Genomic DNA, 25720 nt, shown 5'->3' on the forward strand with positions numbered 1-25720 from the left:
CTCCTCAGGGTTTCTCCTGGCATTAACTCGCATTTGCGTCATCATTCTTTCACTATCACTGACTGTCAGATAGTTATAACGATTGGTTGTAAGTCTTGCTTCAATCTTTGTTCTGTGTGTATTTACTCTCTTTATTTCATTAGACCTCCGGTTTCCTTTGATAAGTCAAGGTTACCATGTTTTAAGGAGTGAGTACATGCACTTTAGCACTAGTTAGCAATGGTAAAGTGCACAGAGCCCTAAGGGCAACAAAAATAAGCTCAGCAAAATGGAGGAGGAAGGCAAAATGTTTGGGGGTAGACCACCCTAAGGATGACAGATCTGACAGGAGGTATTCTTTTCTACATACCATCTATATCAAAAGCAATAAAACGGGCTTGATCACCGCCTATAGTGTGGCCAGCCATGGAGAGAAACTCGGTCTGGGATCCTCACAGAGGGAGTTGTGAAAATCTTTCCTGCAGATATATGGTCAACACCAGCATCTTCTCTCCAAGTTGAATGTGTATATACCCTGGTCAAACTGCAATGCTGACCAAAAATGATGGGATATGTAGCCAAAGGCAGCATAGCATGTTCATCCCATCTGAGTGACATATGTTGGGTAGAACTCATTAACTCTAACAAATGATTAGGGGGCCCAATAAGCAAGAAACTCATTTTAACTTCACAAATGATCCTCTCTTGTAGATTCTCCTTAAGCCAGGCTTGCTACAAATCAGCACTGGCAAGACTTAATCTACTGGGCTTCCATTACCGGAGTAATAGATTAACAAAATCTCCCAGCCGGAACGCCTTTGCAATGAAAAGTCAATTCTCCTAGAGTGTGAATGGTATTCCAGAGAAAAAAACCTTTTCCTTGAGAAAATCTTGATAACAGTTGAATTTGAAGATCACTCCAGGATCCTTTGCTGCTTATGGGAGACCATTTTCCAGAAATGATGCTGAAAGTTGCCAGCTTTTTAAGGGAAACACCCAAAATCAGAAGTGCAAACATTAGTGCCCTTCCTGCAGCCTTGAAGAATTCAAATCAAGTAAATAAGTACATTTCCTGGATATGCCCTGTCATAACTCGCTCGCGGATTACTTGGAAGTACTTTTAAAGTAGCCTTTCCACTGAATATAAGTCTACCTCATACTAGGGCCTTGGTCACTCTTGTTTCTTACTCTTATGACTTATTGTTCGGCCTCTCATGTTTACTTTATGACTACAGCCTAATCCACCTTTTATAATCAAATCCAGTACCTGTGTACCAAAATAAAATGGCAACAAACTCAAAAGAATGAAATGTCACCAAGTCAGTGGGCATTAAGATGTGATTTTTTTCAAAAGTTTGAGCACAAAATGAAGTTCTGGTGAAGGTCTTTATGTATTCTTTAGTCACCCCCGTTTTCCTATCGCCACCCAAATCATTTCAGAGCCTTCGGCACACAGCTGCTTCAATTTCTCTTTTCTTCTGTAGTTTACTTTGTTGCAGTAGTGCTCTAATTAGTGTTTTCGATTTGTATGCTAGTTTCTTAATGATCAATTGCCTAATAAAGTAATTATATAAGCATGCGCTTAATGCTTACCACTTGTCTTGTAAAATAGCAAAGGGAGACCACACTAAAAACACCATTTTAGAAGCACAATGCAACCCCAGCACCCTCTTTAGAGTCTTAAAGGACCTAGCAGGAGCGGCTTCCCAACCAGAACACCCTACTTTGTCTACCACACAATGCAATCTTATTGCTAACTTTTTAATGAGAAAATAGATAAGATTTACTCAAACTTCCAGGAAGGATGTGATGTGACAGCCATCCCGCTGTTGACCCCCAAGCTTAAGGAGCCTGACATAAGAGAAAATACTCCAGAGAACCTACTCACTGCCTGGCAACCACTAGAAGCCACGACTTTTATCGAAGTACTAAACAGCATCAAATCAGGCTCGCCCCAGGACCCTATGCCAACTCATATCCGGAAAAAGTTAGATCCATACATTCTGGACATCATCAGAACATTACTAAATGCTTCCCTAACTGAAGCAGTAGTTCCCGAAGACTGGAAACGTGCAATGGTTGTACCCCTGCTAAAAAAGGCGAATGGAGACCCGGAGGTCTTCTCTAATTTCCGCCAAATATCACTCTTGCCTACATTTTCCAAAATCTTGGAAAAACAAGTAAATAAACAGCTGGCGGATTTCGTCAATAGTAACAAGCTACTACACCCCTCCCAGTCGGGTTTTAGAAGGGGTCACTCTACTGAGTCCACCCTACTAGGGGTTACTGAAGCTATCCGTTCAGAACTGGATAGTGGCGGCACGGTGGCACTCATTCTCTTAGATTTGAGTGCCGCTTTTGACACCATTTCCCACAAAACCCTGATCTTGGCTCTAGAAGACATAGGGGTAAGAGGGAAAGCTCTGGAGTGGCTGGAACAATTTCTTTCTCACTGGACCTTTCAGGTCTTCTCCAAAAACAATACCTCTAAAGTCCTGAACTCTCTTTATGGGGTACCCCAGGGCTCTATACTGAGTCCGCTGCTCTTTAAAATTTATGTCACCCCATTGGCCAAAATAGCAGAGGAAATGGGTCTCATAATCTATTCCTATGCGGACGACACACAATTAGTGTTCTCCCTATCAACCACTGATAAAGCCAACACCACCTCTCTTCGGTGTGGGCTTCTGAAGATGGCAGATTGGTTGCACTCCAAAAAATTGAAACTGAATGGGGAAAAAACGGAACTGATTATCTTCGGGGAACATAAGGAACTTTGGGGCCCCACGCACTGGCCAACAGAAATGGGTCCTACCCCGGTGGCTGTACAATCTGCACGCAACCTTGGGGTAATAATTGATGATAAACTATCAATGCGTTTGCAAACAGCTAAAACGGCCTCAACATGCTTTGTCATCCTCAAATGGTTGAGGAAAATCCTATGGCAACTCCCAGAAGGGGCACAGAGAACAGTTCTACAGGCCCTCATTGGCTCTAGACTAGACTATGGGGATGTCCTATATCTAGGAGCCAATAAAGATATCACTAATCGACTTCAGGTCATCCAAAACGCAGCCCTGGGCGAACGAGTGTGAAAAGAACATCTTAAGAAATTACATTGGCTCCAGATAGCAAACAGAATTAAATTCAAAGCTCTGTGCTACATGTTCAGGATTAGCACATGGGAAGCTCCTGCCTATTTATGTAAACTGGCGCACAAATATTTACCCTCTAGAAACCTTCGGTCAATGCATCAGGCTAGGTTTGTTGTCCCTAGGTTCAGACGGGCACGATTGGGCGGGCGTTCCTTCTCCGTCTTAGCCCCGGCTCTGTGGAACTCACTTCCGCTCAAGCTACGTCTGGAACCTAGTTACACCCAATTCCGGAAGGGCATCAAAGCATGGCTATTCAACCAGTAGACTCCACATTCCTCTCTGAATCCTTCCATCTCAACGTGCATAATTCAGATCCAAGGCGCCGGGAAACCCTCAGGGTAGCTGTTACGCCATATAAATGTAATAAATAAATAAAGTAAAGAATCTTTAGGGAGATATTGATCAGCTAGGGTTGAATCAAAATGCAGCATTTTTGTAGTGTGCGTCTGTAGCATGCATCTGTCTGATTTACTACGAAATGCAATATCTTCTGGTGTTTTGCCCTGAGTCAGCTGAGATCATAGGGCTAGTGAAAAAATTAGACTGGGCCCACATGAGACATCCCTTGCCTAACACATTCATTGTTCACTATCATAGTAAAACAAAAAGCGTATTTATCCATAAAGAAGGCAGGGTGTGCTTCAAAATGACAAACATTAATTGTAGAAATAAAGTAGGCAAATTAATCCAAACAGCATACATAAATGTATGTTTGGCATATGAATGCTCATAGTCTTGTGTTCCATATATTTGATTGAATACAAAAGGAGATTGTGTTTTCCTGGAGTACCGCTGATTTTGTGAATTGACTGCCTTCCTCTTATCACATGGATGGAAATTGTGAAATTCTTAAACTTAAGGTGATTTGTATTCTACAGCTACATGGACTTGGTTTCAGTTGCGTTAAAAGTCTGCTGACATACACGTTATTCCAAAATACAAAGGATGCAGTTATGGGCTCTCCCCTGAAGTGGATCCTATCTTCCTGTTAAACCACCATCAATCAGTCAGTAGTAGATCATCAGAATTCTTCCTCTACGGGGAAATCACCTTGCTCCTCAGCACTAAGCTCTCAGTAGAGTTAACAAAATCTCTGGTTATAACATGCCTTGACTACAGTAACATCGTGTACACTTGGCTCCCAATGAGATTCTTTGTCAGGATGCCAACAGAACAAAATCAGGCAGCCATAACATGTAATGTAATGTAATTGTAGTTATTAAGTGCTTACTACCCCTGACGAGCAGGCATGGCTACTTCCATCCGTTCACCAAATGTCACAACGATTTCTTGGAAAACCAGCATAAGCCGTTAGGGACTTCCCCTTGCTTGAATATTGATTTCTCCAAGAACTCAGTAAGTTTTACAATGAACATCTATTCCTTTTGGGTTCATTCATGTTGTTCAACTTTTACGTAAAACATGGCATTCCTAAACACCTTCAAGGTATAAATATACCTTCACTTGCTGTGGCAAAACACGGTGGTTCGGAGCAGTTTGACGACCTACTTGTCTGACGCAGCTCGCTACAGCAAGTGCCGAAGGAAACCGACTCTCAAGCTGACGCACTGACAAGAAGCTGTCCTCCTCTACCGAGAAATCCAGCTCCAGTGTTTCTGACTCCCCTTGCGGGGTGTTGGGAATTCGAGTCCCGAGACAGAGATACCAGACCTCCTTCATTCTAAGGTATGGAGCTGATTAGAACCTAGAGAAACCTTTGGTAGATTCTTGGCAAAAACCAAACCTATGCTAAAGACCATACTTACTTCTTCCCTCATACTAGACCTAGGTTAGGTACATTGGGGTAGGCGTATTTTAGAAGCACCAGTTGAGTATTTTAGCCTATGTTATTTATGTATGTATTTTTAAATGGCTTAAAAACCATACAATGCTATTACAGTATTATTTTATAATACTATTCTCTCTGTACGCATTATACTTTGCATTCTGTCTAACGATTGTAGTAGTTCACCTCTCTTGCATGAGAAAGAAGACTGTTCAATAAACCTTTTGTTGAAAACGCCCGTTTGACTATTTCTCTGCAAACTCTGTAGAAACGAAGCATGCACAATTGACTTAGTGACCTAAGTCCTACGCCATATCTATAGGATGGGAAACATCCTTTACAATGAAACTTTTACAACGCAGTGCTATTACAAAGCAGGTTTTACAACGAAAACCATTACAACGCATTGCGCTGGGGGGTGTTCTAGGATAGGGAATAGATTTAATTTACTATCCAACACCTTCCCTAGTGTCCACGGGGACTGGAGTTGGAATAGTAAATTAAACTATTCACTATCCAGCACCCCAAAGCGCTATGCGTTGTAATGGTATGCATTTTAAAAACTGCATTGTAACAGCATGCGTGGTAAAAGCATGCGTTGTAACGTCATACATCCCTATAGGATATATTATTCCAATGCGCAGAGCCTATTGGGAATATAGGAACTACACTACATGGTGCCCAAGGTTTGGTAAGGCACTAATTTATTGCTAGATACTAAAGTAACTCAGTTGTGCTTTTCTCAGAGACCCCTTTTTTCATAATACTCCAATAGACGTCTGGAGTGGGTAAAAGGATAATATCCGCCATAGCTGAGTAGGACGAAAATCCTAGGTATTAGTTTTTGGTTTGTTCAACGTTGAAGGATACAGTGTTCCAAAATATTGTGCACCTTATCTTTGTTTCCATGAATCTTGCTCTGCAGTTTTAATTAAACAATGTCGAATAACGGCAACAACGCTGAAACCGGTGGAGCTGAGGCTGATCCAGCCGATACAGTTTTTAACAAAACAGGTTTCCAAGACACCGACGATGATGCTATAAGCATACCTCTAAATTTAAGGAAAGCCATCACTATAAAACTTCTTAAAAAATGGCCTAACACCGATAGGAGGTAGGGTAGTTTTTGTGATAGAGGCACATGAATATCACCAGACAGAGGTATTCTATTCATGCATAGTCTTCCCTGAAGCAAATCCAGTAACAAATGTGTTTCACTCTACAAAGAAGATGAACCACCAATGGAATACATTCCTTTCGAGGATATAGAAATTCCTCTAACATACCAGGAGCATGCGCTCTGGTTTAAAGGCGCCCTAAAACATATAAATCACATTACCAGGCGCAGTCCACTAGGTAGACCAGGAGCAACATGTCTGGCTTTAGCCAGCTACAGACCTGACCCTGACATTGAAGCAATGTCGGATGAACAATTACTTAGTAATATACAAAATGTAATAGAATCATATAGTTAAAGGTCTTTACTAAAAACACTCCTGCTCCTTCTAAAAAGAAGTGGGAAAATAGCAAACAAACTTCTAAAGAGAAGCGTTCTCAATCCAGAGGTAGGTCTCCTCAAAAGGATCTCTCTGAAAGGCGGTATAACCTCAGGAATAGGGATAATTTGAGAAAACCTGATAGATATCAAGTCACTGATATACGTTTCTCTCGTACCTTTCAGACTTCGTCACAGAAATCTGAAAGAAGAGGACGGTCAGAAAACTCGGAAGAACGCGTGAAGTCCAAAGATGATCAACACTTTCAGAAAAACAAGAAACCTCAATTCACAAAAAAGAAAGTAGCAGGTCTAAAAATCAGACATGCCGAGGATCTTGAGGACACAACTCAAGAACGGGGAATGGGATCAGACAATGGTGGACACCGCAGCAGATGTCACCATAGCTCTCAAGAACTTGAAGGATCATCTGGAGACAGTGGACTTGAATGAATCCATTCAAGTTGAAACTGCAGATACCAGAGATAGTTCTCCACATAATGTTATATGAAATAACACTCCGGATGGAGGAAGACATGCCAAGAAAGATAAGAGCACTCTTTTGGGAGTGACTCTTTAAGGGTTGTGACATTCTTCTAGCTGAACAAGACTGGCCAGCACAATTTGTTAGGGAGTGCCCACATGGCAAAGACATCATTATGCCAGCCTTCTATAATCACATTCCAATTAATTTAAAATATACTCATGCCAGGAAATGGGCAGTGGCCCAAGCTCCTGCATTATATAAAAATCATGTAGGATGGGATGAGGACTCGCCTCACCATAAAATCCAACTAAAAAATAAACCAACTGCACAAAGACAGTACCCAGTTAAGCAAGAAGCTAAGAAACAGGTCAGGGAGATATTAGATCATCTTGAATACCAAGGGGTGATTGAAACATGCACTTCGTCAATGAACAATCCTTTGTGTCCTGTCTCCAAACCAGACAATACGTATCGTCTAGTATTGGATTACAGATATCTGAACTCTTATTGCATAAATTTTGCAGTACAAAATGCACACAGTGCAGCATTAATGAATAACATTGTGCGTAAAAAATATAAAACCACATTAGATATTTCTAACAGTTTTTTCTGTCAAAACATTGCACCAGAAAGTAGGTATTTGACCGCTTTCTCAATTATAGGGACACAGCGTCACTTCTGTCATCTCCCACAGGGATTCAAGAATAGTCCTGGGTTATTCTCAGCAAAGGTAACAGAGTTACTACAAACTTATGATGACGAAGCATTATCATATGTGGACGACATCTATCTAACAGATGATGACTTGGATAGGCAATTGAATAGGGTGAATACAATTATATTGGGATTCGCCTCTGAATGGTACAAATTCAAATTTAAAAAATCTAGAATTGCCCATGTAAACATCCTCTTTCTAGGATATGAACTTTCAAGTGAAGGCAAAAGCCTGGCAGCAAACTATCTAGAGAAATGTGCGCTGCTCTAACCTCCAAAAACGCTGAAAAACTTACAGTCGATTCTAGGTTTCCTAAATTTTCGAAGAACTTACATTATAAATTACGCTGAAAGGGTTAAACCTCTCTATGAACTCATCAAACCTGATTTCAAAACAGTTAATTGGACACAAAAACACACAGAAATGTTGCATTCATTGCAAACAGACATGTTATCAACAAAACATTTGCAAACACGCGTAAACGTATGCAACTTAGTGATCCAAATCATTCCAGGACAATGCAGATTCACGTACTTAACCTTTAACGAAGGTGAAAAGGTACCAATAGCATACAAATCACATTTGTACACACAAGCAGAAATGAAATTCACTTCAACAGAAAAAATTCTGACAGCGGTTCAAACTGCAGTAGCAAAAGAGAGAGCCCTTGCAAAGAGTAAACGCATTATGGTCGTTACACCTGTACCTGCCTTAGAGGCAATGACAAAAGCGAGCATTCCAAATGCTAAAGCTTTACATCCAAGATGGATCCAATAGGTTAATTCTGTTGCTGCAACAGACGTTAAATATGTTTTTGACCCTTATTTGAAAACACAAGCATTTCTACAATACGAACAAGAATGTCCTCTGCCTACTGACATTCTGCCTCTAGAGCAGTATAAATATATCATTTATACAGACAGATCAGCTCAACCCGCTATGGGGGGGTAAACAAGCCTATAGTGCAGCGTGCGCGATCGTTAAAGGTCGTTGGCGTGATGGCAAATTCCGACCAATGATCACTAAAGCACAATCTCTAGGAGATTGTACAGCTCAGCGAACTGAACTACAATCATTCAAGATGGTGCTTGAGAATACGGACCGCGAATTCCCCACCCTCATAATGTGTGATTCGTATTACTTTGTTCAATCTTACAATGAATACTTGCAAAACTGAATTCAAAATGGTTACAAAGATACAAAAGTTAGCACAATCAAGCATAAATTGCTTTGGGAACAAGTAGTTCAGTTACAACAGGGACTACAAAACACTCACATGATACATACGCTGAGTCATCAACGTGATGGAGTTCATGTCGAAGGGAATTCATTGGCTAATGAAGCCGCGAAGGCAGCTGTGCAATCGGCTTCCATAGCTGCAATCACTCATTCAAAAACGAAAATAGACAGCGAAATAATGCTCGCTGTCAATGCTTCAAGCAAAGACAGTGGTAAAACATTACCGAAAGGCTTTCCACTCAAATACTTGTATATAACTGATGCAAACAATGTTCCGTTTGCTCGAATCCCTGGAGTGGGGGATAGGGTAATTCCAAACATGGAACATAGATTAGGACTAATCTTAGCAACACATGAAGGTCTTGCCTCTGTGCATGCAGGTATTTCCGCCACTGTATCATTATAAAAACAGAGCTACTGGTGGCCGCGCATGAGGAAACAAACCAGAAATTATGTTTTGGAATGTGAAATATGCCAAAAGATGAAAGTCTCTACTGTGAAACGTCCTGCACAGACACCCCTGGTAATTTCAGATAAACCATTAGCTTGCATTTAACTAAATCACTGCGGTCCCTTACAGAGGGATGGTAACTATAAATATATCATGATCGCAGTGGATTTGTGTTCAAGGTTCATTTGGATGTGGCCTCAGCACTCGGCTGATGTTCGAACTGTTATAAAAGATTTGCAAGTCTTTATCAGCACATACGCAGTCGGCACGCTACATTCTGACCAGGGTCCTGCGTTTAGCTCTCGAGCTTACAAGGAGGCCATGGCCAAATTGGGCGCTGCATTGCGGTATTCTAGTCCATTCCATCCTGAGGGAAATTCGGTTGTGGGGAGAACAAAATGGGACATAAAGCAATCTATAACAGCTACGGTATTAGGCTCGGGTGACGGGTGGGTCAAACATCTAATAAGTGTCCAACGTAGTCTCAACAATCTGCCAATAAGTTCTCTAGGGGATATCACTCCATATGAAGTCCTTTTTGGGACCAGAATGTTAGTATTGGACCTCGATTGTCAGACTTCAGTGGTAGACCAAAAACCCTTTGATATCAAAGAAAGTTTGGCTGTTTTACAGGACTTAAATGAAATAAGAACAAAACAAAGTAACGTGTTCCTGAAGCCAACCACCACTGAAGAGAAACCGACCGTCCCAGCAAGGCCTGTCTGGATCCCAAAGCTTGGTGATCTGGAGAAAAGATCGCGGACAAGAAGAAATTGGGCCTTCGTACAGACAACCAGTACCTGTGGTAGCAATCCACGGATCAAGAAACAGTATTACTGCCGCCCCTTGCTGGTAAAAAGGAGAACAGGTTGGTGTTCATCAACCTGGTCAAACCACATCAAGGGGCTGATCATAAGCAGTAGGCCAAGTGGACTCCGCCAATGTAGCAGATGCCAAGCTCTGGCTACTATCCAAGAGGTTCAAACTGAGAAACTCATCACCATTGAAGAATCTGCAGTGCGAAATGAAGGTCTATGCAACAAAACTATGGAACATGTACCTCTTGAGACTCAAATGACAGTTTGTCAAGAAACACCTGTCTACAACGAAGTAGCATCAGACTACACGAATGTATCAAGTGATTAAGTGGTTCCAGCGATTTCAACGAATCCTGAAGCAATCCCAACAATTGACAGAACTGCCTCTGGCTATTTCATTAACTTTTATATGTTTTCCGAGGATCACCGCGAACCTGAAACAACGCCAGTAAAAATAACTTTGAAAGAACAAGCAACAGACCTTTTTCATCACTTGGAAAAGGCTTATCTGGTTTCACCATGGATTGAACTTTGGATTGTGTTGGGTGTGCTTTTTCTTCTACTTTGGTTGACTCTGGTAATAACTTTGGGAATGCTGATAAATGGAAGATATGTTAAAAAGGACACATCAAGTAAGAACATCAACTTACTACTCAAGCCACACAAATCATCTCATCGTGAGCAAAGAGACTTGTCATCAGTGAGCGTCACAGCCCTTCCTATATCAGGGGGTATAGCTTGGGACAGAACTGATTATGACATTTGTGGCCCTGCGGAGCTGTTGAAGATTCCACACCAGTTCAAGATTTCCTTGAATGACTTTGTTTCATCTAGTACCTTTTCTGATGATTGGGACTTCGAGACTGTTAATAATATGATGTCAGACTTAGAAATGTCTGCTGTATTTACAAATCATGAATCCTTAGAAGGTTCATCAGATTATGAACAAATGTATTGTTATAATCATTATGGTAATTATTTCTTGCACAAATCTGCAAACCCTAGAAATGTATTGATGTATAACCAATGAAACATTGTCCTATGCCACCAAAGGGGAGCTCAAAAACATTTGTGGGAAAATCTCCATACTTTTCAGGTTTTAATATTTACAATCCAGAATCATTTTACTTTAAAAATGTTAATGAGACAGGAATAAAAAGTATGTTGACAAATACCATGCACATTTAGTCTGCAGCCTTTTATGCTCAGCTGTCTTCACCAGGTTTCGACTTTAGGAAAGACAACATTGATACAAAAACTGTCTGGGGCACAAAAGATTGGCAAGTGCAGGGGATAGAAGCTTTATTTAGAGCGTGCATCATCCCAGAGCAAATTATGTTTTTGAATGACACTGTCCAACAGACATCTTGTCTTGGGTTAGCCAAGATAAAAGAACCTAAACAATCCGTCCATACCTACACCTACACCTGTTAGCGATAACACTTCAGAGGGGGAGGTCGATGTACATACTATTTTGCATCACAACAGAACAGATCCAGACTGGAAAAATTGGTAAATCTGGCCCACAGACACAAACAATTGTCAAGATAGATTCCTGAACAAAACACAGGGGTTCACATTCACTAGGCCAGATCCAAGATATGTTCAGAGACAGCATCCAGGAATAGTAACAACATACAGTGTAGGGAAACTGTGCCTTGATTGACTACATAGATCTACACTCAAGGATGTAAAACAACACTTTTTTTTACTTAAAGATGGCGCTGATCTTTGGGAATTCTTGCTAGGACCAAGAAAACCGCGTCATAAACGTTTTATATATGCCGGTATCTATGCTGCTCATAATGAAGCATGGAAGATTACGTAAGCAGAGACTGCAGAAAGAATACGAGAAATTGACCGTATTAATTTAGAAAAAACTCTCTCTGCAGTTGACAATGGATTAACGACTCTGTCGTCCAGGATATATTCATTGGACAGCATAGTGTCTTCTGCCATAGACATCATGGAACAGGACTTGGTCATGTTGCAACATGGTCAGTCGCAATTACGTTCTATCATGCTATTAGGCTGGACGTCACAAAACCTACATTCAAGCTTTGTGCCTTGGCGTTTAATCAATACTACGTCACTGTTTTCAGAATTCAATCTCACTGATAAACAGATCAAATTGGCACAAACGGGAGCAGAATATACGGTGCTGAGCATTGAAAAACTGGAAAGATTGCCATATACAGTCGCTGAAAAGCCAGCCACTGAATGGATTATACATGGAACAATCACTCTGCCTGTTACAATTTTCCATTTTCAGTATCGCCTTAAACACATACCAACAGGCACATATTAAAGGTTGGGTAAAGAATACATCAAGACATCCTGAGAATTACCATACACACACAGATGTTGGAGTGGGGGAAGAGAAGTGTTTTTTAGTGGTAAAAATTGTGAAAACGCACTAAGTGGTTCTCTCCTTTGTCAGGGTATTAATTTACATGGGGCCAGCGATGGTTCCTCTAACAACTTATCCTGCCACCTGCAAGGTTCTCCGGCTGCGGAGATTGATCCAATTTTTGGACAACTTTCTAATGGAAGTTACCTCATTTTGAATAATCACAGCTGCTGTGGCATGTTGTCAGGTTTACCCTATCTAGTAACTGTGTCAGCCAGGGTCACTTGCTGTATGCAAGTATTGTTTCCAAAAACCAAGACAGACTGGGAGTCGCCATTATGGCCTTCACTGAACATCTCTTCTATACGAATTGATACATTAAGCAGAATTTATTGTATTTATTTTTTATTTTAGGAGTTTTGTATAGCGCTAGCTGGACCTAAGGGTATCAGAGCGTTTCACAACATATACAATAATGAACAGACATATGATACAGGAGAATGGGAGAACATGGGGGTTAGGGCGGGTGGGGGGCAGGCATATGGCGGCAGGGTAGATGAGCAGAGGGTGCAAGTCGAATCTGATGTTCAACCATACATAATCGGCAATGAAACAGTTTATACACAAAAGGATTTCTTGATCTGAGTCCGTGTTGTCAATCTTGAATTTTAGTAAAGATGGAGTGTCGGTTGGGGAACTGTCCAGGGTCTGTTAGTTCGCTCGAGGGCAGTCGAGAAAGAGGGCTTTGAGTAGGCTCTTGAATTTTGGAAACAAGGGAATTGTTCTAATGTAGGGCTGGATGGAGTTCCAGATTTTAGGTGCATTTCCAGCAAAAGATTTGGCTGTGGTTCTGTGCTTGCGAGTTTTTGGCGGGATGAGCAGTAGAGAGCTAGAGCTCCTGAGCTTTCTGGACTGGCCTGCCCTTTTGAGTTTGGCGGCCAGGTATTCTGGTTTACCTCTAGGCAGGGCTTTGTGTGTGAGGCAGGCTGTTCTAAAGCTGGCTCGCAACTCAACTGGGAGCCATCTGAGTTCTCTGAGGGCTGGAGAGATGTGCTCGAATTTCTTAATTCCGGTGACCATTCTTGCTGCTGCGTTGAGTGTTGTCTTCAAGAGGGCTAGGTGGGTTTTAGCTGTCTTCGTCAAGGTAGGGATCCTGTAGTCTATTCTGGAGAGGACCAGTGCTTGGGTGGCTTGTTGAAGGTCCTTGGGTGGGAGGAGGATTTTATTTTATTTTATATAGTAATTTTAGGTTGAGAAAAGTACTTTTTGCGGGATCTTGTGATGTGCTTCCTCCTGTCAACTTTTGGGTCTAGGGTGATCAATAGAGATTTTACCGAGTCTGCCAAGGAGAGGTTACCATTGAGGGCATCAATGGCTTTGAGACATTTTTTGATTTGAGGGTTATCATCTTTGTTGGAAATGAGTAGTATTTCTGTTTTTTCTTGGTTTAGTTTCAAGTGATTGGTTGTGAGCCATTGTTGGACCTCCTTGAGCGTGTTGTTTAGTCTCTGGATGTCATCAATGGAGATGGTTTCCAGATAGAGCTGCGTGTCATCAGCATTAAGATGAAAGGGGATGTTGGATTTTCTGAGTAGAGAAGTGAGGGGTTCAATGTAGATGTTGAACAGCTGGGGGGAGAGTACAGACCCTTGTGGAACGCCTCTGATGACAGGGTGGAGGTCGGATTCAAAGTTTTAGATTTTTATTCTTTGTGATCGGTTGTGAAGAAAGGAAGAGAACCCGTGGAGGACCGTCTCTTGTATACCAGCCCTTTCTTGAAGAACCCTTAAGAGCAGTTTGTGGTCGCCGGTATCGAATGCGGCCGACAAGTCTAGGAGGATGAGAAGGCAGCATTGATCCGAGTCGAGTGACTTGAGTAGGTCGTCTATGACATTGAGGATTGCTGATTCAGTGCTGCATCCCTTTCTGAATCCCGATTGGTGGGGATCTAGTAGTTCGATGTTTTCTAGCTGTTGGGTTAGCTGTGGGAGTACACATCTTTCCATGATTTTGGACAAAAAAGGAAGGTTCAAGACAGTCAGATCTTCAGTGTCTAGTCCTGGTTTCTTTAATAGTGGTGTGACTTGCCCTACTTTGAGGCAGTCTGGTACAAATCCAGAGCTCAATGAGCTGTTGATGATCTTGCACCATATTGGCTCTAGGACTAGCTTCAGGTCTTTGGCCAGGTGAGGAGGTAGCTGATCCAGGGCGTGAGCTGAGGGCTTGGCGTTGGAGATTAGATTAACTATCTCTGCTTCCTGGATGGGAATGAATGATGACCACTGTTTGGAGATTTCACGGAAGCGCTAACAAGAGTTTTGGACATTTTGATCTCACTGAAAGAGATGGGATTTATGTCAAGTGCGAGGTTGATCTTGGCGATTTTGTCGTTGAAAAAGGTTGCGAAGCTGTTGCACCAAACTTTGGATGCCTGAGTTGAGGGAGGTATGGGTTTGGAGGTTTGATTCCTTATGAAAAATTCTTTGGGTCTTTTCTTTGCATTATCTAATGCCAAGCAGAAGAAAGCTGACTTTTTGTTCTTAATGTGATTTTTGTACATCCTGCGGGCTGCTTGGAGTTGATCGCGGTGGAGGGCTGATGGATTATTCCTTCAGGTTCATTCTGCGGCTCTTAATTGTCTTCTTTCTTCGTTGATGTCAGTGGTGAACCATGTTCCAGAAGGGATGTTCCTAGATTTCTTTAGCTTCAAGGAAGCAATTTGGTCCAGAGTAAGCGTCATATTGGAGTTGTAAAGAGAAGTGAGTTTGTTGGTTGAGAGGTGGTCAGTGGAGTAGGGGAGCAGCAAGCTGATTCTTTCTTCTAGGTCTGCTCATGGGATTTGGGCTGTGTTCCTGACCCATTTGGGGGGTCTAGCTTGGGAATTAGATTGGTCAAGATCGAGTGGTTGATGTGAAAGAGAACTATGTGATGGTCGGACCAGTCAACAGGGAGGATGTGGTCGATGGAGATAGCCTTGCTTTCGGCTATAATAGCGTCAAGGATAGCTCCTCTGTGATGAGTTTCTTCTGAGCAGTGCTGGGTCAGATTGTTAGCTAGAAGTAGGTTATTTAAAGTTTGAATGAGCAGGTTCTTTGTTTAATTCCACCTTAGATTGAGGTCGCCCAGAATTATGTTGTTGCCTAGTGCGCAATGCACAATCAAGTCGGAAAGGTGAACCCAGAATTCTGAAGAGTTTCCTGGGAGGTGGTATAGAAGTTGGCAGAGTGTGGGTCTGGTATCCTGAGTTTTGATGTTGACTGAGAGGCATTCAAAGGTGCTGTATACACAAGAGGAAATGTCCGTGATGGAGATGTTGTTCTTGTGGATGATTTCTATGCCCCCGCCTCTTTTCACTTGCCTGTCTTTGTTGATCATCATGAATCCAGGAGGTACTAGCATGCCCATGTTAGGGTAGGAGAGGTTGTTGAGCCACGTTTCTGTTATGAATGCTATGTCTATGTCATGGGAGAGGATGGCTTCCGCTAGTTCAGATGTATGTTTAGAGGCTGATCTGCAGTTTATGAGCATGCAGTTGATAGGGGGTTGTTCTTTGAATTCGTTCAGTTGGACTTTTGGAAGGAGGGCAAGGTGGGCAGGGGATCTGGGGGCTCTCGGAGGAGGGTGTTTGCTTCTGAATCCCGTGATTACTTGGATTGCGGATTTAGGGGAGGAATTCAACTGAGGGTCGTAGAGTGCCACTGGGTGTGTAATTTCCTGCGTGGAAAGTTAGGTGGAAGAAGCTGTCCTTCCCCTTACTCGGGGACCCGGGTTTAGGTCTGGGGGGGACGCGAGGCTCGGTGGTGGTATTACCTTACCTAGGCTGGGTTGGGTGAGACTAGCTGGCTCTAAGGGTGGCTGAGAGGACTTTCGGGTCAGGGATAGGTTGGATAGAGTTTCATTCAAGCCTCGAATCAGGATTTCCAACTGGGTTTCTAGTAGGGAAAGGCGTTGCATCATGTTGTCTATGGAGGGAGGACGGGTGTCCGTAGCAGGATTGTTCTTGGGTGAGGGAGGAGGGACCAGGGGGTGTGGGAGGGTGTCAGGGGCCGCATTGTCCTTGATTAACGGGGATGGGTCCCTGACTTTACGGTAGTTTGAGGAGGGATGAGTGTCCCGATCGTGCTGATTCTTGTGGAAGGGGCTGTCTGGATAGTTTTTAGTGGGGTTCAAGGGCATAGAGAATGCTGCCTCATGGCAGGTGACGGATCCCGAGTGACAAGGGAACTGGGGGCTGTGAGTGGGCTGAGCTAGAGGGTGATGTTCCATCCTGGGTGTTAAGAGAGGAGGGGAGGTGGGGCATGGATGGGCGGGCTGTCTGATAGTCGGGAAGGCTGCCTCATGGAAGGTGACGAATCCCGAGTGGCAAGGGGACGGGGAGTTGTGAGTGTGTGATGTTCCATCCTGGGAGTTAAGAGAGGAGGGAAGGAGGAGCATGGATGGACGGGTTGTTTGATAGTCAGGGGTGGGGGGTAAAAGGAGGGATAGAGTTACGATGGGAGCCTCGTGTTGACTCCGAGGGGGTTATCGGGGCAGCTGAGAGAGAGGTCAGATGCCTCTCCTGTCATGGGTGTCTCTCTTAGTGGGGCTGGGGTAGATCCGAATCCTAAGGTGATCATGGGTACTTTTTTAGCGAGAGGAAGAGGGAATCAAAGCTCTCAAGGTGAGCGTTTTTGGCCTGTATTAGGACTGTGCCGTCATGAAGTTGGTTATGGAGATATAGCCGCTCTTCGACTGGAGATTCGGAAGGGAGGTCTTCAATTTGCGACTGTAGGGGGTGGTGGTGGTTTTGGAGATGTTGAGATGTGTGTTGAGAGTGGTGTGCCAGAAGTCAGGTCTGTCCGTGTGAAAGATGAGGTCCTTTTTTTACAGAAAACTGTGCCACTGACCTCGGCCAAAGAAACCTATGATCTGCAAGTCTCAAGGACTTCAGCAGAGATACATGCCCTCTTAACTACAAAGTGCCCTATACATTTCTCAGAAATGTTAAGTCGTATCTTCAAAATGTCTGATACGAGTGATATTGTACATGTATTTAAGACAGTATTTTCTGGTCTGTTAGCACTCTGTGTTTGGCAGATTGCCTCTCATTTTTGGACTCGCTGCAGGGATACTATTTTTGCTCCTACTGCTGCGATATGGCAAGCCAAATCACCAGCGACACCCAGTTCTCCATGTAAATGTAAAATGTAAATGTCGGAATTTGTAAAGCGCACAGCTACCTCCACCGAAGGTGTCCCGGCGCTGTCCGTATACCGCTTAGTAAGCCTTCCTGGCTTTCCTGGGAAATGTCCACTCCTGGACACCCCCCAGGTGCAGCCAGGCATCCCAGCGCTTTTGGGGCCGTTGTGGAGACTAAGCAAGCTATTGCCCAGAGTTGCAGCGTGGGACCCATGATCAGAACAGGCACTGAGGCGAGAATATCCAGTCAGGGGAATTAATGAGCCGGAGACCCGCCGAGGCGGGAATCGAACCCTGGTCCCTGGCCAGAGCTCTGCATCAAGGTCTGCCTACTCTAACCATTGAGCCACACTTCTCCATGGAGACAACTCTACTGGTGATGAAGAGTTGTGAGCGCATCGTCCAAATTTTGGGACTACCTCGTCTAAGAAAATTAAATACCACATGGTTTCTATCATTCAGACCAATTTGGCAAGATTGCATCTTACCTGTTCTGCGCTGCCTGCTATGCGGAGAAGAATGTGTGCTAGACACATGTCTGACACTCCCATCAGTCATGCCAATAGATGTTGATACTTTGCTTGAACCAGTAACGGCACATGCACTGTGTTGTCTCCAGCGGCTACCAATTCTAATAACGGCATTTATTGAGATCTCACAGACGCAAAATGCTGACGGTGAGGTACGAGAGGAAACAGGCACACAGGTACCATCCACTTCGAACATTGCTAATGTGACCAATGTTGACGGCGATGCTTCACATCTATGTGCGGTTGATCTTCTTAACGAGGTAACCCAACTTTCACCTACAATGGTAGACGAATTCTTTACAGACTTAGTAGATTTGATGTTTTCTCCAAACAATAACATTGACTTTTGATTTGGCACACAGTGTTCTGAGAGACTCTGAATTCGACCTTCATGTTTTTCAAAACAAAGTTCTAACTTTGGAACTCTTTTTTTCTATGATTCTTAATCTTTCCAAATTTGTATTTTTAATTTTTTGGCACAAAGTAATCTGCTTAAAGTAGAACTATTCATAGAGAACTAGAATTCTTTTAAAAACTTCCAGAGACAATATTTGACCTTGTCTACATACAAACAGTTTTATGTAATCTGACATGAAATGGTTTCGGCTTTCTTCTTCTGTATTTACGAGCCATTTAATAAATGTATTTTCATGATTCATTCAGACAGCATTTACAAATGTGAATTTTATGCTTAGAATTAAATATTGCTTAAATGCGTACAGCACAAATGCTTCTTTCATGTCCAAGCGGTACCATTGCAATTTTATGTATTTTGGGTGGGTTTTAAAACACTTGTTGTATAGATAGTATTTAAATACGTTTATTCATGTTTAGAACTTAGTATTTAGTAGAAGTCGTACATAAGAAAGTGGAGTGTGTGTTGTATGGCGTTTTGGATTCCGAATGGATTTTCCTGATTCATGCCCTTATATAGGTACAATTCACGTTGCCCTATTACAGGCATAGAAATCAAGCCCTTATTTAGTCATAGCCCATGCTACTCAAATACAGGAATGGCTACTTCCATCCATTCACCAAACGTCACAACGATTTCTTGGAAAACCAGCTTAAGCCGTTAGGGACTTCCCCTTGCTTTAATATTGATTTCTCCAAGAACTCAGTTAGTTTTACAATGAACATCTATTACTTAGGGGTTCATTCATGACGTTCATATGCCCGACTTTACGTCAAACATGGCATTCCTAAACACCTTCAAGGTATAAATATACCTTCACTTGCTGTGGCAAAGCACAGTGGTTCGGAGCAGTTCGACGACCTACTTGCCCGATGCAGCTCGCTACAGCAAGTGCCGAAGGAAGCCGACTCTCAAGCTGATGCACTGACAAGAAGCTGTCTTCCTCTGCCGAGGAATCCAGCTCCAGTGTTTTTGACTCCCCTTGCAGGGTGTTGGGAAATCGAGTCCCGAGACAGAGATACCAGACCTCCTTCATTCTAAGATATGGAGGTGATTAGAACCTAGAGAAACCTTTGGTAGATTCTTGGCAAAAACTAAACCTATGAAATGAATGAATGAAAGGAATTCGTACTTGTATAGCGCACTTATACCCCGAGGCGTCTTGGCGCTGTACGCATACCACTATGGAACCCTTCCTGGATTTTCCCTGTGAAATGCCCACTCCTGGGCACCCCCAAGGTGAAGCCAGGCATCCAAGCGCTGTTGGGGCCGTTGTGGAGATTAAGCAAGCTATTGCCCAGAGTTGCAAAGTGGAACTTGTGATTAGAATAGGCACTGAGGCGAGAATTATCAGGTCAGAGGAAATTAAGCTAAAGACCCGCAGAGGCGGGAATTGAACCCTGGTCCAGGTTAGACCTCTGCACCAGGGTCTGCCGCTCTAACCATTGAGCCACACTTCTCCACCTATGCTAAAGACCATACTAACTTCTTCCCTCTTACTAGACCTAGGTTAGGTAATTGGGGTAGGCGTATTTTAGAAGCACCAGTTGAATATTTTAGCCTATGTTATTTATGTATGTATTTTTAAAGAGCTTCAAAACCATACAATGCTATTACAGTATTATTTTATAATACTATTCTCGCTGAACGCATTATACTTTGCATGCTGTCTAACGATTGTAGCAGTTCACCTCTCTTGCATGAGAAAGAAGACTGTTCATTAAAACTTTTATTGAAAACAGCTGTCTCACTATTTCTCTGCAAACTCTGTAGAAACGAAGCACGCACGATTGACTAGGTGAAATACTTATCTATTGTTTCTAGTCTTGGGGAAACAAAGTTGTCATGTTTATGCGGTTGTCAGAAAGTAATCCCTTCTTGTGAATTCGAGAAAGTTTCTAGTGACCTCTGAGCTAGCTGGCCCTCACAAATAAGTTTAGTATATTCGATAGATACCAACTGATCTAAGTCCTACATCATATCTATAGTTTATATTATTCCAATGCGCAGAGCCTATTGGGAATATAGGAACTACACTACACCAAATGACTAGTGGTAGATTAGTATAGGGAAATATAAGTTTTTCATTTAAAGCGGTGGACATGTGAGTCTGTTAGTTTGAGTGAATAGGATAAAGGATGGATAGAGGAAGGAAGAGTCTAGATATCATTATTTGGGAGATCATATTAGTTAGATGAGGTGTGGGATAAGTCAAAGGGCGGACAGAGAAGTGAAGAGTCTACAAAAGGTTTTTAGGGAGATCATAGTAGTAAAATGAGGTTTGGGATGATTCAAAGGAGGGATAGAGGAGGGAAGTGTCCAGGAAGTGTTAATTTGGAGATCCTAGGAATAAAATGAGGTTTAGGGTGGGTCACAGAGGGATAGAGGAGAGAAGAGTCTAGAGAGGGTTATATGCAGTGGCGGCTGGTGGATTTTGAAAGTGGTGAGGTGAAAAATTTTGTACCCGTAATGTAATAAGCGAGTGAGTGAAGCGAGTGAGCCTGAACTGTAAAAAGGAGGGTGCGGGGGGGTTCTCTCCCTGCAAGAAAAGTTTGAAAAAAATGGATCCAAACGGTGCGTTTTACCCCAGATATTTACTACAAATTGTTGGAAAAAGGGGGATCCACATATAGCATTTTGAAGCACAAGTGTGAAGAAAACATTAGAATCAAATCAAAGATGTGCCCAATCCTGAAACTGGTCTGCTTGCAAAATGACCCCCAAACCAAGCAAATACACCAACGGAAACAGGCCTTCTAAGTGTTTCCCACCTGTAACACATCTATGAACCACCTATGTTTTCAATTAAGCTTCAGATCGCATTGCAGCACTGAGACCGCCAATATCCAAGATTGGTTTTGCAGTCTTTACATCCCATAAATGTGAGGCAAGGGCATTAGAGTGCTTTACATGAACATCAGAGTGCATTACAAACGGTCAGATATATTTTTTGGGCACTGAGAGATCGAGATTTGTACAGAATCAAGGCATATTGAGCTGGGGTCGGGACTCAAACCTGGTTCCCCAGCTGCAAAGTCAGCAGCTCTGGCCATAATGCACTCAATGTCCCTTTCCATACTTGACATATCACCAGATTTCGACACTTGATCATTAAGCGCTCGTTATTAGCATCTCAAAGTTCATATGCCCTAATGGTAGTGTATTTTATTGGTTTGTATCCTATGCCTGTGTGCTTGCTCCCAACTTTCCCGAAGTGTACTCTCACAATGGAACAACTTGAAATTCTCCTCTCTAACCAAAGAATCAAGATTCACCAATATGCCGATGACACAATTGTAGATAACAGTCTCTACAGTGAATTACATCAGCTTTCTGAAGCACTGCCTCTCACTTGCGTACCAGAGAATGCAGCCTCTCATAAGTTGATATAACACAAAACTGTACATCAGTAATAATGCGGCATTGTCATTTCTGGCTAAACTTGGATGGATAATGAACAGGTCTTACCGTCTAAGGATATGGCATGGTCGCCTCTCCTCTCAGGGGCCAACTGGGCCGGGGTGCCGAGCTGCAGATCTGCCCCTCTCCGTGCCGAGCCAAGTCTGTTTGCCAGCTAGAGGGAATCAGGGCACATTCATTGAAACCGGAGTCACTGCATAGCAACAAGCCTGATCCACTGTGCCGCCAATAAAAGGCACACCCAGGAGCACCCCTAACACCCACCTGTGCCCATCATGTGCTCGCCACAGCGGACCTCAAACAAACCAAGTCATAGCATCTAGAAGCCGGCTTGAGGTTGAGTGCTTAAACATCAGACGCATTCGGTAAAATTCTTCTGGCACCGTCAATTCCATTGTTAATAGTAATTCGAACAGAAAGACACGTTCATGTCTTTCTCGCAAACAACACCATACCTCCTTGAAATAAATTTGTTCTGGGTTAAACAAATTGCAACCCACACCGAGTGATCTCACAGGAAGCAGCTGTCACATTTACACGTTTTAAATTATTTAAATTGGAAGACATGTTTTGCAGTGTGCGGGATGCGCTCAGTGTAATGTTAATACTTCTAAGGCCAGAACACTATGTAAGGGTTAAACAAACATGGCGGAGAAGGCCCATCTTAGAGCGGAGAGACACCCGGTCTGGGCTTGACCCCAAGTACACTACGGATGGGATGTTTTGATTTTGTTAGACACTCAAGCAGGAAATAATATTTAATGGCAATAGGCTATGAAGTCTACAATCCAATGCTTTTTTGAGCCCAGGGGCACACCTCCTGCAATGCCCTGGGCTGTCTGCCCTGCCACAAGCGTCAACTTCATGCTAATGATTAACTTAGCTCGATAGTTCTGGGGAGTAAAGCCAGCTGAGGGGCTCCGCTTTCAGGTGCGCTTTCACAGAGGCAGCTACCATTTGAAGGGTCCCCTGTTCTCTCCCACATACCACCTGAGCACACACCTGCTGTCCAGCTGTGCCGCACTGCCTTGCATCCACACAGCTTCTCTCTTTACTGTGTAATCAAATCACAGAGCTAACTTGCAGCTTATGTAGCAGGGCCTGTGTGAGGGGAACGGAGCGAAGGAACAACAAGGGGAGGGAGGGTAGTCAGAATCTTCAGTCCGCTGGAGGAAGAGAGTGTGGGGAGATGTGAGACCACAATATATTTTGTTTAAAGGCACAATTCTGAAAGAATTTTTAAAATAAAATAAATAACTCTAACCTATGGCCTGAGACATGCAAAAACTCCTCTGCACGTGACAGCCCATGAGACGAGGCTAGGTCCACAAGTTGGTTTCTCGCTGCTCTGGAACACTTATTGGTGACGCACTGGAGCTCAAAACTCTCACTCAAAGTGCAGCGCCCGACGCGTTTCGGTGCAGCCGCACCTTGGTCACGGGTAGCAGTGGTTTTTACATTCAAAGTTTTTAAACTGAATAAATCAAAAACATAAAGGTAGGACTACTGGTCCTCACACAAGCAGGATGCCCTACGCCACAATGCATCAGCCCACAAGGGTTTTATAAACTTTTATAATTAACTTTGCTGCCACGCAGAACCTACTCACCTGAGGAATTATTGTAAGCACTACAAGAACCACAATTCCTTTTTGGACACGCACACTGGGGCAGGCTCTTAAGTATGAAAGTGCACACCAGGTTCTTCGAGTGAACAGCTGCCATTGACAAAGGGAAGACGATCCCGAAACCGGTTTGGCAAGGAACAGGAGAGATGCCTGTGCCGGAGTGCGTCTCATGCTGCATCTGATCCTGATTGAAATGGATCCAAATTTCCGACTTGTTGCTGTTTCCCACCGAGGGCTCATCTGAAGTGTTTGGATGTTTTGCGGCCTGAGTCCAGCCGCGGGAATGAAGTATGCCGCCCCAGGGAGGACCCGTGATGGCGCCAAGCGGTGTCATCTCTTCGGGAGGTCGGAGTCCTATGACCAGATGACAAAACACAGCAGGATGCCCTACGCCACAATGCATCAGCCCACAAGGGTTTTATAAACTTTTATAATTAACTTTGCTGCCACGCAGAACCTACTCACCTGAGGAATTATTGTAAGCACTACAAGAACCACAATTCCTTTTGGACACGCCCACTGGGGCAGGCTCTTAAGTATGAAAGTGCACACCAGGTTCTTCGAGTGAACAGCTGCCATTGACAAAGGGAGGACGATCCCGAAACCGGTTTGGCAAGGAACAGGAGAGATGCCTGTGCCGGAGTGCGTCTCATGCTGCATCTGATCCTGATTGAAATGGATCCACATTTCCGACTTGTTGCTGTTTCCCATCGAGGGCTCATCTGAAGTGTTTGGATGTTTTGCGGCCTGAGTCCAGCCGCGGGAATGAAGTATGCCGCTCCAGGGCGGACCCGTGATGGCGCCAAGCGGTGTCATCTCTTCGGGAGGTCGGAGTCCTGTGACCAGATGACAAAACACAGCAGGATGCCCAACGCCACAATGCATCAGCCCACAGGGGTTTCATAAACTTTTACAATTAACTTTGCTGCCACGCAGAACCTACTCACCTGAGGAATTATCGTAAGCACTACAAGAACCACAATTCCTTTTGGACACGCCCACTGGGGCAGGCTCTTAAGTATGAAAGTGCACACCAGGTTCTTCGAGTGAACAGCTGCCATTGACAAAGGGAGGACGATCCCGAAACCGGTTTGGCAAGGAACAGGAGAGATGCCTGTGCCGGAGTGCGTCTCATGCTGCATCTGATCCTGATTGAAATGGATCCAAATTTCCGACTTGTTGCTGTTTCCCATCGAGGGCTCATCTGAATTGTTTGGATGTTTTGCGGCCTGAGTCCAGCCGCGGGAATGAAGTATGCCGCTCCAGGGCGGACCCGTGATGGCGCCAAGAGGTGTCATCTCTTCGGGAGGTCGGAGTCCTGTGACCAGATGACAAAACACAGCAGGATGCCCAACGCCACAATGCATCAGCCCACAGGGGTTTTATAAACTTTTACAATTAACTTTGCTGCCACGCAGAACCTACTCACCTGAGGAATTATCGTAAGCACTACAAGAACCACAATTCCTTTTGGACACGCCCACTGGGGCAGGCTCTTAAGTATGAAAGTGCACACCAGGTTCTTCGAGTGAACAGCTGCCATTGACAAAGGGAGCACGATCCCGAAACTGGTTTGGCAAGGAACAGGAGAGATGCCTGTGCCGGAGTGCGTCTCATGCTGCATCTGATCCTGATTGAAATGGATCCAAATTTCCGACTTGTTGCTGTTTCCCATCGAGGGCTCATCTGAAGTGTTTGGATGTTTTGCGGCCAGAGTCCAGCCGCGGGAATGAAGTATGCCGCTCCAGGGCGGACCCGTGATGGCGCCAAGCGGTGTCATCTCTTCGGGAGGTCGGAGTCCTGTGACCAGATGACAAAACACAGCAGGATGCCCAACGCCACAAATGCATCAGCCCACAGGGGTTTTATAAACTTTTACAATTAACTTTGCTGCCACGCAGAACCTACTCACCTGAGGAATTATCGTAAGCACTACAAGAACCACAATTCCTTTTGGACACGCCCACTGGGGCAGGCTCTTAAGTATGAAAGTGCACACCAGGTTCTTCGAGTGAACAGCTGCCAATGACAAAGGGAGGACGATCCCGAAACCGGTTTGGCAAGGAACAGGAGAG

At 43.7% G+C, this 25720-nt stretch overlaps 1 protein-coding gene across 1 annotated transcript in view; it reads left to right on the top strand.

Moving 5' to 3' along the window:
* The window catches only part of LOC144824202 (dynein axonemal heavy chain 11-like), a 3356387-nt gene that overhangs the window by 3057121 nt on the left and 273546 nt on the right, over positions 1–25720 (top strand). The gene's annotated exons all lie outside the window — the stretch shown is intronic.

This window comes from Lissotriton helveticus, chromosome 3_1 (assembly GCF_964261635.1).
Source record: "Lissotriton helveticus chromosome 3_1, aLisHel1.1, whole genome shotgun sequence".
Classification (NCBI taxonomy): domain Eukaryota; kingdom Metazoa; phylum Chordata; class Amphibia; order Caudata; family Salamandridae; genus Lissotriton; species Lissotriton helveticus.